A 12,606-nucleotide genomic window follows, 5' to 3' on the forward strand; every position below is an offset into this window, starting at 1 on the left:
CATGTTAATTTAACCGTTTGCAATTTGTTGTTACTCTAATCGCATGCGCATTGCAATTGCCCATAAGCCACATATTCTATGTCCATACATACATWTATAAATAGTGCATGTGTGTGTCTGCTTTGATTCATGGATGGATTTGCAAATTGACCCAGCTGTGAAATTCGGTAGTACCAACCATGTAACTGCTTTTGATCTCCTTTAGTTTGAGAGTTTCTCTGCTCCACTCGTACATAACAAAGCTGTCATAAGAATAACAAAGAAATGTCAAAATCTAATCAAGCACAACTTCAACGTCGCACAGTTTCGACGTCACGTTCATAGACCCATGTTTTGTCACTGATATGTTTCGTACCCAAAACTTTAACCAAAAGCTGTTGAGGCCATAGCGGATGCAGGATGGAGCCATGTGAAGAAATTCACGCAAGTGAAGAAAGTTCTCTGAACGCCATTCATTTGGGAGTGGGCAGAAACGATTCTTTCACTTATGGCTCAAGCAGCTTACGACTTCCGGCTTTGACTAAATATCCTCTTGGTAACCAACAAACTTCAACTTGAAGACGAGCTAACGTGAATCACCCCTCTTCAGAGTTTTGCGCAGGGTTTCAGACCCGCTACATGAAAGCCACCCCCAATGAAAAGGACACAACAGCCTCGGATGAGAGACACCGCTTTGATAACGACCACTGCAAACATATTAAAGATTACGATTTAAGGACGTGCACCTGGAATGTCCGGAATCTTAATTGCGAAGGTGACGATGCCCAGCTGATTGATGTCTTCGTAAGAGTAGAGGTTGACAATACCGCCGTCCAAAAAGTGCGATGAATGCGACAAGGGCTGGGACGAGTAGGTACTTGTGGCACTTATTACAGTAATCATAGAAGGGAGCGCAAATTCGGTGCGGGATTCATGGTGGGAGATAGACTCCGTCGCCGAGATCTGGCACCCCGGTGGATGGACGTCTAGCCATCATTCGCAATAAAGCGAAGTTCTTTAACATACCGCTGATTGGCGCCCACACCACGGTGGAAGGGAAGGATGATGTGACCAAAGATTGCGCAGGTATAAGAGCTGCCCCCGGTACGATCGAGCTCAGCAACGTCAAGATTGGCAAAGAAACATCTCGAAATGCGCTGAGGCTGATCGACTTCGCCGGGGTCCGAAGTTTGGTTATCTGTAGTACTAGGTTCCATTTACAGCTTCTTCAGGAGAGTATTTCATACTATATAGACTGATGGACGGACGGACTGACAGACTAGGATCTTTTAAAAATGTACGTACTTGTATATATTTTACAGCGTCTCCGACGTTTCCTTCTGGTTCGTGGCAAACTTAATATACCCTCCTCAGGATATAAGAATCTGGCTAGGCAGTACATACATAGCCATATAAACCACCTGGTGTACGTTTAGTTGGATTACAACTAGTTATTTATTACTGTTTAAAGTAACAAATACTGTTGGCTCTAAATGAGCATTGGCACGCATAGAGGGCGCTTATTGTTGTTGTCATTGAATGCCTCCGGTCTTGGAGTTGCAACCGCAAATCGTGCTTTCGGTGTGAGAATTGTTGGCGTTGCAATGTCATCTCTTCGAGTTTGAGCGGTCGCGCGGTCTTCGTCACTGTCGCTGCCAGACGTCTCAACAATTAATCTACGAAAGCAATCAAACTGACGAATACGAATGCAGGCATTTCGCTCCATTGTAATTTGGGTGGGAGTTGATTTTGAAGTGCAATTTGTGTAGTGTGACTGGAATTCATTAATTTCAATGATAACTTAATTCTTTACTAATTATTTATGTGCATTTTGTTCTCAGGTTTATTTTGCATTTACGACTATAAATGCTGGGAGTTCCCAATATGTAGCCAACTGGAAATAACCAAAAAAGAATAAAGGCAATTGTTATTTTTTACTTTGTTCTGAAAAGATTACCTATAAAATGAAACCTCGAATTTGACTGATCATCTTTAGAAAGATCTTGGCCGCATATATCTATGAACTTTGTCCAAGTTATTTTGATTGTTCAGTTAGCTGCCAGTCCTTTTAGCAAAGCAAAGCARAGAACCGTTTGGAAGCATTTAAAAAAGGTTGAATATAAAACGAAGCTTATTTGTATGAGTCATACACGGGTCAACGCCAAAAAACCTTATTGACAGAATTTCCATCTGCGAATCACAACAGAATCAAACCATTCGGAAGCGATTGATTACCGGTGATGAAAAGTGGGTCACTTACGCCAACTTCAAGCGAAAACGGTCGTCGTCGAATCGCGGTAAGCCGTCGCAAACGATGACCAAGCCAGCATTGACGGTCTGCTATGTGTTTGTCGTGACATGGTAGTTAATTATCTACCATGGAGCTCTCTTCCGACCAGGCTCTTATTTCGAACATAACAACAATTAAACGGCCTGACAGAAAAAGTCCTTCAATGCTGGTCAGCTTTAGCTAATAGGGCAGAAATTGTTCCATAGACTAAGGAACAATGGGAGCTTGGTTGGGAGCTTCTTATGCGTCTATTATAGTCAGGACGTGTCAGCAAGTGATTGCGATCAATTTTTGTCTACGACTATTCGCCTCAAGAGAAGCGTGTGGAAATCGTGTGAATTGTTTGCCAACAGAGGCGAGAATTTCTAGGGAGTGGCATTATGATATTATCTTCAAAACCGTAACAAGATATCGAACGAAACGGTGCACATTTGACCTAAATCGAATCATTCAAATTATGCTTTCAATTTAATGAAAAGGGCATGCAGAATATGAAACAGTCAATTTTCAAATATTTATAACTTAGCAACATGTTGCACAGTTAAGTATACATATGTATGTACGTAACTTGGATCAATTGACTATAAGAAATAGCTTGGTTGGTTGGTTGTTCGTTAAKGATGGTACGATCACCTGAAATACTACAACTCAAACGCAAATTCGGATAAGAATACAGTGTAAGGAGATGGGAGATAGAAGTCGCAAAGTTCTCGGTTCTTCTCCATAAAACTTAGCAACATACGTATTTTAACGAAACAACGCTAACATGTAACAATAGTATAATTGATTTGAATTTCCGAAGCGATCTCTCTTTCGCAGATAACTCTAAATATTAGTTTACTTCTAAGAATAGTAAAAGTTCTCAATCTTTTACATACAAATCAGTCTTTCTGATTTCGGAATTTTAATAAAATACTGAGGATATTCGATCCTGCCAGGAGTCGAACCTGGAATCTTCTGATCCGTAGTCAGACGCGTTATCCATTGCGCCACAGGACCCTCTATTATAATTATGAAATTCTTACAATTTTTTTTTTTCAAATACATACATACATATATTTCAAACAAAAGTAAATTTTTTTTAATATTTAAAAAATTATTAAATAAAATATAAAACTCATGTTATACATCTAATCGTATGTATAATAACTTTTTAAGAGTTAAGATAGTTTCAGTATTTTAGATGTACCTGCATTTACTACCATTGTAGGCATATAAACCAGTTATCAGCATAATATACCTATGTATGTTGCTATTGGCTCGCACACTCAAAAAAATGCCATGTGTAAATCATAAAGCCTTTAGAACATACTTTTCGCAAACATCATGATTAAAAAAGTTTCTTCTTTCTTTACATAAAATATAAAAACATATTTAATTGCGATCCTGCCAGGAGTCGAACCTGGAATCTTCTGATCCGTAGTCAGACGCGTTATCCATTGCGCCACAGGACCCCCCACATAGTAAAGAAAACTTTGCAATCGAACGCACACTAACAACTCAAAGCTGTTTTAAGAATTCAAAGTAAATTTATAATATTTTAAATTTATTTGCGATTATTTTTTAATTTATTTATTTTTTGATTAAGCGATATTTTCTCTCAAACATTTATTATTATTTTATTAAAATCACCATTCATCACCGCCCACCAGGGACCGTGATGAATGATTAGACGTTTAACAAACAGTAAGTGCCAATTGTCAGTAATCATAAAATGCAATTGATGCCGCTTGGAACTGTCAAAGTCAAAGCCAACTGAAGTCACTAAGCATTTGACAGCGATCATTTGTGGCAACATTTGTGCATTATGTTGCATCTAGACGCGCTCACAGTTCGACGGCGTGAAGGGTTATCAATTAACAGTTAAGGCAGCTGTCGTGTTGGAAAATTGGCCCATAAAAATGCAAAATTTTTACACTGGCGCCGATGAGCATCGTTAATCTTCAGACGCACACTGGGTCAAAGGTTATAAAAAGACTTCCAATTGAGGTTTTGATGGTAATTTTTAGAAAATATTTTAATGTACAATTTTCTAAGGAAATTTTTTTATTAACTTGATGTGCTAAAATCAATCCCTAGACAAGGTTTGACTGGATTTTTCGGTGTAGTTTGCTATCATATTTTCTGATTTTTTTTGTTTTTTGCTTGATATTGCTTTGGCCTACATTTCCAATTTAACTAATTTTGAGGGATTTCCGGCCAAGCTGTTCAAATACATACAGTGGCGAAGAACTGACAAGGTGAATTCATCAGCTTCTTTGCAAAAAATGGTCAGAAATCTACTATCGACCACGTTTTCAACATGAGCCAAGTCTTGGAAAAGACCTGTCAAAGGAAAATCGACACACTCCAACCCGTCCTCTATTTCGAAGCCAGAAAAGCATTTCAGACAAGGCGACTCTTTATCGAGCGACTTCATCAATATCATAACGCCTGCGTCGTCAGTTCTACATTTTCCAGTTTGGACGAAGAACCGAAGCAAATGAGTACTGTATTGAACGAGAGCAAGACGATATGGCTCTTGTCATCCGACACATTTGAACCCCTAAGAACTCAAATGACTGTGACATTTGTTTCGTAAAAGAAAGGAATGTCTCTATACCAGGTGTAAAAATATACAGTGTACAATAATAATTTACGATGAGTACTATACCACGATATCTGACATGCTATGCCTATGCTGACATTTCAAGGCAAGCCCAGAACGACAGACACGGTGTATGCGGGATTTTAGTCGCCTCTTACGACGGGCATGCCTTACCACGGGTATATTCGGTTTTCCCTCCACCCCAGAGGGATCACCCTACCCGCAGCGGGACGTCACTGTTGACAGTCGTAACTTTGAAGTCGTAGATAATTTCGTCAATTTTGAGACCAGTATTAAAACCGCCAACAATGTCAGCCTGGAAATCCAACGTAGGATAACTCTTACCAACAGGTGTTACTTCGGACTGAGTAGGCAATTGAGTAGTAAAGTCCTCTGGAACAAAGACCAAAATCTACAAGTCACTCATCATTCCGGTCGTGCTATATGGTGCGGAGGCATGAACAATGCCATCACCTCATACTCTACGAATGGATAAAAACACTCCAGCTGTGAGAGCTGAGAAAGAGGAAGACCTCCACTCAGTTGGAAAGAGCAGGTGAAGGAGCATTTGGCAACACTTGGAATCTCCAATTGGCGGCAAAAAGCGAAAAGAAGTACCACTTGCACTTGATTATAAACTCCACTATAACCACGTAAACGGTGTCTATGCCAATAAATAAGAAGAAAACATGTTGAAATTACAGTGTTCTGGAAGTTAATTCATCGTAGAGAAAGCTTAATTCGTTATAAAAAAGGTCGACTGTATTAAATTGTTTAACATCATATTTTTTATTATAGCAGCCGGTCCCACATAACCACTAAGTTTCTAATTTTGCATTTACTACATAAATTTTTTTCGAATTCTAGCCCACAGTGCTGCGCCATAAACTCCAGGCGGCGCGTTTGAAGAACCTTTATGTATGCAAAGTAATGTTTCGTAATAAAAATTGCTATCCGAATTCAATGAATAGATTTGTATATTAAACATACATACATACATGACTCGTAAGTTAGGGGTGTACTTAAAAACCCCATTTAAATAGTATACTATAGTTACTATAAACAGTCATAGACATTAGATTATGGGCACTCGATTTTTGCTGATTTTTTTATTGCCTTTTTTTTGCAATAGCACTCAGCATTTATTAAGAAATCATTTTAAACATTTTAAAAATAGTTTTTAAAATATTATTCATTTGTTCAAACGAATATAACTTTTTGTAAGGCATAAGCCTGGAGATGCTATTTTGTTTTTTTGGTTAATAGTCAATAAGAGTTCAGTAATTAATTATACTTCCTTTAGATGTAATAAGTTTGAAGACTTTTCTAAGGACATCGTGTTTAATTTCCACCCAACAGCCCTTGGGTTCTTAAGCTCGGAAAGCGTTTTAAATCGCATACAGTTCTCATTTACCTTTGAAGCTAGTATGCCCCACAATTTTTGATGGGATTGCAATCTGGATACATCTGAGCCAGTACAATAATATGATTTATTTTTCTTGAAACACTCTTTTGCTCCCTTCAACATACATATAATATGTATATGTATATGGCGGCTTTGCCTTGTTGAAAGGTCCTCTGTTTCTGTATTTTTTTTTTATAAATGTAATTAACACATCGTCCAGCACCTCTGTATACTTCTTGGAGTTCATTTTTGTAGTGTCGGTTCCAGATTTTCTTCAGCCTAACGGATCTTTTTTTATTACATATATATCCGATATCCGAGTTATATATACACATATATGTATATACAGATATATATAAATATATATATATAAATTATCCCTCGAAAACTCGCAACGTCGACTCACAAGTTGTCGTCATCGTCTAACCCTCTGCATCATATAGCAGGATGGGAATTATGAGTGACTTATAGTGTATGGTTTTTGTTTGTCGAGAGAGGAAGAGTTATCCTGCGTTGGATTTCTAAGCTGGTTCCAAGATAGACGAAATTATCTACAACTTCAAAGTTATGACTGTCAACAGTAACGTGAGCGCCAAGTCGCGAGTGTGATGACTGTTTGTTTAATGACAGGAGATATTTCGTCTTGCCCTCGTTCACTGCCAGACTCATCTGCTGTCTGGTCGATGTCATCGGCCAGCAGTTGTACACGCCTGTAGAAGATTGTACCTACTCTTAATCGATTGTGGAATTGGGTTCGCCTTCTCCTGCCACTCAGCAGGCTGGAGAAGTGTTCCCTCCATAATTTAATTATTCTCTGGACATCGTTGACTAGATCACTTTTAGGGGTTCTACAAGAGGATGATCCGGTCTTGAAACCTTCTGTAAACCGCCGCATTTTTTCGTAGAATCTTCGATCTTTACATCTGTCGGCCAACTTATCAATTTCTTCATGCTCACGCATTTCGACCTCTTACTTTTTCTGTCTGCAAATGCGTCTCGCTTTCCTCTTCAACTCTCGATATCTATCCCATCCCGCACGCGTTGTGGTCGATCGTAACGTTGCGAGGTAGACAGTCTGCTTTTTCCCCGCTGCGACACGGCACTCCTTGTCCTAGCAGCTGTTATTTTGCATTTTCTGAAAACCAATGAAGTGCCGTGTCAGAGTTCCCTTATACCGAGTTGTTGAGGAGTTGTTGACGTGCGGTTTTTGCTGCAGAAATCAGCGATATATTGAAGAACTTCGTTTTGACGCGGATTGTGGCTAGACGTTCATTCACCGACGTGAAGGATAGTACTCGACGAAGAAGTCTATCTCCAACCACGAATCCCACACCAAAATTGAGCTCCTTTATATGGCCACTGTAGTAAATGCAACAAGGACCTACTCATCTCTGTCCTTGTCCCGTCCATCGCATTTCTTGGACGAGAACATCAACCAGCTGGGCCTTCGCAATTAAGGGACCGGACATTCCGGGTGCATACCCTCAATTCGTAGTCCTTATTTCGTTTGCCATGGTCGGGTCTCTCATCCGAGACTGTTGTTACTTTTCATTGGGGGTATTTTTTCCCCCAAATGTAGGGGATGTTTCGAATTCAAACGGATGTTCTTAGGCTACCCAGAGGATATATGGACAAAGACCGGAAGTCTTGAGCTGCTTAAGTCATATGTAAAAGAATCGTTTCTGGCCACTCCCAAGTGAATGGCGATCAGAAAACTTTCCGCACTTGCGTGAACTTCAACACATGGCCCTATCCTCCTGAATTTTATTACAGGTAGATCTCTGTGCGAAAACGAGTCTTTGTATAAAAACAGAATTGCCACTATTCAACGCGGTGACCGGTTCTTGAGATGCTTCGGAAGCTGTACAAATAAATATTTGCGAGTTGATGAACTTCATCAAATGCACAGTGTGGTACAGAGAAGACTTTATAAATATTATGAACGAAATTTTTGAAAATGGATTACTTAAAATACTCTTCTACAACTCAGGAACCGACGAAAGTTAACGTTCAGACAAGAAGTTATAAGTTATCTTGAACTATTAAAGCATTTCCGCATAAGTGGATAAGAGTTCAAAAAAATACAAAAATATTTGGTGTGCTGGGCGAAACAGCACAAACGACACAGTTAAAAGCTTCGACTATTGGTATATTTCCCTTATAAACTTCTCATGACGGCATCCACCTCGGTTTTTGCGAAACCTTATTAATTTCCTAAGAATCACATTTTTATTTGCTTTTGGAATAGATACCATCTATGTATATGTAATGTAAATTAACTTTTTCTAGACATTACCAAGAATACTCTAATTTCAGGCTTCAACGTCGACTGATGATCAACACGTCAATAAAATAAAAGAATAGGTGCTTGAGAATCGGAAGCATCAGTAAAAAATCATTTTGAAAGCATTGAAGGCTATTCCGGAAATTGACTTCAACAACGTTGACACAAGTATATTGTCAAAGGAGATTACTTTGATGGAGACGACATAGATTTTGAAAAATAAATAAAGAATTTTCAAATTATGAACAAAGTCTTACAAAAAATACTCATAGTAGTGTAATAAAATATCGTAGACATGTCGTAAATCGTGAGATTATCTGATATACAACGGTTCACCTATTCTGCTGTTTATACGCTGAACAGGGTATCTTAAGTTTACCAACATAGCTAACCTATAAAATAAAAAAGTATATAAATGTTCAGCATGACGAGTTGAGCCGAGTTAGGCATGTCCGCCTGTCTGTTTGTATATAATATATATGCGAGCTAGTCCCTCAGTTATTGAGATATCGAACTGAAATTTTGGAGCCGTTGATTTCTCGTCAAAGAGCTGCTAATTTTTCGAAAAGACCGATATTGGACCACTATAGCGTTTAACTGAAAGATCGGAAAAAATTGTAGGTATGGAAACTGTTTCTATTCGACGAGATAATTTCTAGAAATTTAGCATAGACTATTGCCTGAGACAATAGGGTAAAGCAAAAGTACAAAGAAATCGATCAAGGTTCTTGTAAGGAATCGTTTGCTGTGAAGGGTATTCAGCTTCGCGGTGCAACCAAATTTAACGTTTACCTTTTCTTTTTTGAATTGATTTAAGTAGTTTTGTTAAAAAGTTTCGACTCGATCCTGCCAGGAGTCGAACCTGGAATCTTCTGATCCGTAGTCAGACGCGTTATCCATTGCGCCACAGGACCCTACATTTCGAAAATCTTTTCGAACGGGACTCCTATTATGTCTTGATAGTTTTAAGTTATTTTTTGTTCTTTTTTTATTATTTAAAAAATCAAAAAAAATTATCTGCCACGTGTAATAATAAATTTCATATATAGTTTTAATAATAATATTTTTTATTTTTACTTAAGAAATTGTACACGTTTCAAATCGAACACGAAATTCTAAATTTATTTAAGTTTTTGGTACTTATAAATAATATTTCGCAACTTTTATTAAAACAAAAAAACGGTTTTCACATTTTTTTTAGAATTATTCCCAAAGTACATGTTTTGTTCCACGCTTAATTACTTTTTGATGTGCTCAGCAATAGCTCAATAAAGTTGTGTGAATATTTTCGTACAAAAACTGCGACAATCATACGAGTATGCTTGACAGCTATAAATCTCAGAGATTTATATCTTTTAGCTGCTTAATTAAGAAGACAAACGCTCAACGAATGATGCTTATGCTCATTAAGATAGTTGGAAGCGACTAAAACTGTAAAAATATAGATAGATTTGTACATAGAAATATACATAGACATACTACATACATTTATAGCTTAAAAAATTGTTTCTAGCATTTCGGCACTTTTGTAGAATTAAGAGCAATTCAAAAATTTTTTCAGAAAAGCGCGAGAAGCGAGTATGTAAATGTCTTTATATAAGTCAGAACACATTGTTTTTCAAATATTTTATTTTTTACAACAACATTGCTCTTAAATATTCGACATCAATTAGTTTATGTGTCTATTTGTTAGCCGGTTTCTATCCAGCGAGCTCAATGACGAACTTAAATATTCAAACAGGCGCCCATAAATTTGTAGTTGAAAACTAAATTTGTCACTTCACTTTTTGTTTTTTTTTGTTTTTGTTTTTGCTGAGGAAAACATAAAATGTGCTTAAAAACGCAGCATTTGCAATTGAATGAAGATTTATCGCCTAAATTAACGATTTTAATGAACTCAACTTGTCAGCAAACGGTTAAGAGCAGCGGTGTGCGGTGGGCACGCCGAGGTGGAGTAATCTTAATGGCGGACATTTTACTGGCAAATCGATTTTATGTTCGCATATTAATTGGCATTTTGTAGCTTCGGTTTCGGCCACAGAGCGGTTCTGGCACCTGTTGACCCGCGTAGACTCCACGAATGATGTGACATTCCGTTAACGTGGACACACGCATAAATATGGGCGCATAATATGTGATATGTGTAATGCGAATTCCATGCCACAACTATGTTGACATAAATTATACAAAATTAATAGTATTTCAATAAAACGTACGCGTTAATATGCAAACTTCGTTAATTTTGTGAATTGCAAGCAGTAAATAATAAATGAAGAAGGTTTAAAGTAAAATTAAAAAAAAAATTAATGCCCCGGGTGAGGCTCGAACTCACGACCTTAAGATTATGAGACTTACGCGCTGCCTACTGCGCCACCGAGGCTACAAAATCTCTTTGTCAAAGTACACATTTGTACCTGAGACAGCATTAGAATGTTCTAAGCATTCCTGTAAAATTGAATATTACTTAAAAAAGTTGCCAGAGTGCTGGCACAGTTATTTTGGAGAGTGGAATGATGGTAAACACTATGTGTGATAAAGTAGGTTAGATGGTTGATCAGAAGATCGCACGTGAAAAGAAGAACTCTGTGTTCGAAAAAATTAGCAAGATACTTATTAGCCAATACAAATTTGCACAGGCATTTAATTTCTATTTGCACTCCCAAGTACTTAAGTCTTGAAGTCCAAGCTTCCGCGAAGCCCTGCTACCTAGTAGTAGAACACAAGAGAATACGGCGGCACGGACCCGCTCTCATCCTACCGATAGCGATTATAAGGTGCCTTTTCTGGTTAGTTCATCAGCTTTACAGTTGCCTGCGATTCCGCTGTGGCTTGACATCCATACCAGTCTTATCACAAAGACACTCAATGCTATTAATAGCGAGGTTAGGCACCCTTTAAAGAGTTCAAGGGTAGTATGGCCGCTCTGCTATTTGAGTTGATGGTCACTTCTCTGCAGGAGGCTTCCTCCGGAGCGGAAAATCTACTGCTACCTTAATGGCTGCAACATTGGCCTGGAAGACACTGAAATAGTCGGGCAGTCTGAAAATGGAATTGATACAGAGCTCCTGACAGGAAACCCCTCCACCAAGCTTTTACCTATCCGTGAAGAAGCTCGCTGCCCCTCTCCTCCAACAGCTTCAACAGTATATGAGTAGAGAAAGAGTCGCCAGACTCCATGATCCAAGCGATTCGGTATGAAAGAAAAGTGAGTGAGGATTTCCGAGTGTTCAGACTCGTGTTATTTTAGGAACCCAGACTCTCAGAGTCTAAAGTCAACTTTCGCAGCCATTCCACACCTTCGTGCGATGTCCACGGGCAATACAAGTACGTGCAAGAGCCATAGTTGGAGTGAACCTTAGTGCACCACACAAGCTGATGAGCGCCGCATTATGAACGCTCTCGAGTTTCTTTGCTAGAGTGTAACATTGCATAAAAATGTGTCAGCTGGAATGTATCGCAATATTTGACACAATTAATTTTCAAAATTTATTCATTATATTTTTAATAAAATTTAATAATAATAAAGTAATTTAAATTCCATTAACCAAGTATTCCATAAATGCATTTACTAAGAGATTTAGCTATGTAAATAAATTATTAAAGTTTTCCATTTAAAAATACAATGTTAGTTCAAAAACACTGACCCTGCTACTCCAAAAAAAAAAAGAATTTGCTCATCGATCCTGCCAGGAGTCGAACCTGGAATCTTCTGATCCGTAGTCAGACGCGTTATCCATTGCGCCACAGGACCCCGTATTTGATTTCGAGAGTTTATTGAATTTTGAAATGTTGAGAATTTCTAAATAATATTTGAGTTTTCGCAGGATTCTTTTTTTACGAAACTTTTACCAAATTATATTTAGGAACTATTATTGTTTTATGCGTAAGTATTATATTTCTAAAAAATGTCATTTAATTTGTGTTAAACGTTTCAATATAAGCTTTAAAGATTTTTAAAATTATTTGTTAGTTTTTTCATATAAATTTTTAAAAAAATATTAAAAAATAAAATTGATTTCGAAAGTAGAAACTCCTAAAAATGCAAGAAGTTTTTTCTATAG

At 37.8% G+C, this 12,606-nt stretch overlaps 5 non-coding genes across 5 annotated transcripts; all 5 read right to left on the reverse strand.

Annotated features, from left to right (window-relative positions):
• Positions 1-3,195: 3,195 nt before the first annotated feature.
• On the reverse strand, positions 3,196-3,268 carry Trnar-acg. Its single transcript has one exon. It is a non-coding gene; the product is annotated as a tRNA-Arg (tRNA).
• Positions 3,269-3,650: 382 nt separating this feature from the next.
• On the reverse strand, positions 3,651-3,723 carry Trnar-acg. The gene has a single exon. It is a non-coding gene; the product is annotated as a tRNA-Arg (tRNA).
• Positions 3,724-9,386: 5,663 nt separating this feature from the next.
• Positions 9,387-9,459, reverse strand: Trnar-acg. The gene has a single exon. It is a non-coding gene; the product is annotated as a tRNA-Arg (tRNA).
• A 1,393-nt stretch (positions 9,460-10,852) lies between these two features.
• Trnam-cau lies at positions 10,853-10,925 on the reverse strand. The gene has a single exon. It is a non-coding gene; the product is annotated as a tRNA-Met (tRNA).
• Positions 10,926-12,223: 1,298 nt separating this feature from the next.
• Trnar-acg lies at positions 12,224-12,296 on the reverse strand. The gene has a single exon. It is a non-coding gene; the product is annotated as a tRNA-Arg (tRNA).
• Between the last annotated feature and the right edge of the window lie 310 nt (positions 12,297-12,606).

The sequence above is a fragment of the Bactrocera latifrons genome, unplaced genomic scaffold, assembly GCF_001853355.1.
Source record: "Bactrocera latifrons isolate USDA-ARS-PBARC rearing strain unplaced genomic scaffold, ASM185335v1 scaffold_44, whole genome shotgun sequence".
Taxonomy (NCBI): Eukaryota; Metazoa; Arthropoda; class Insecta; order Diptera; family Tephritidae; genus Bactrocera; species Bactrocera latifrons.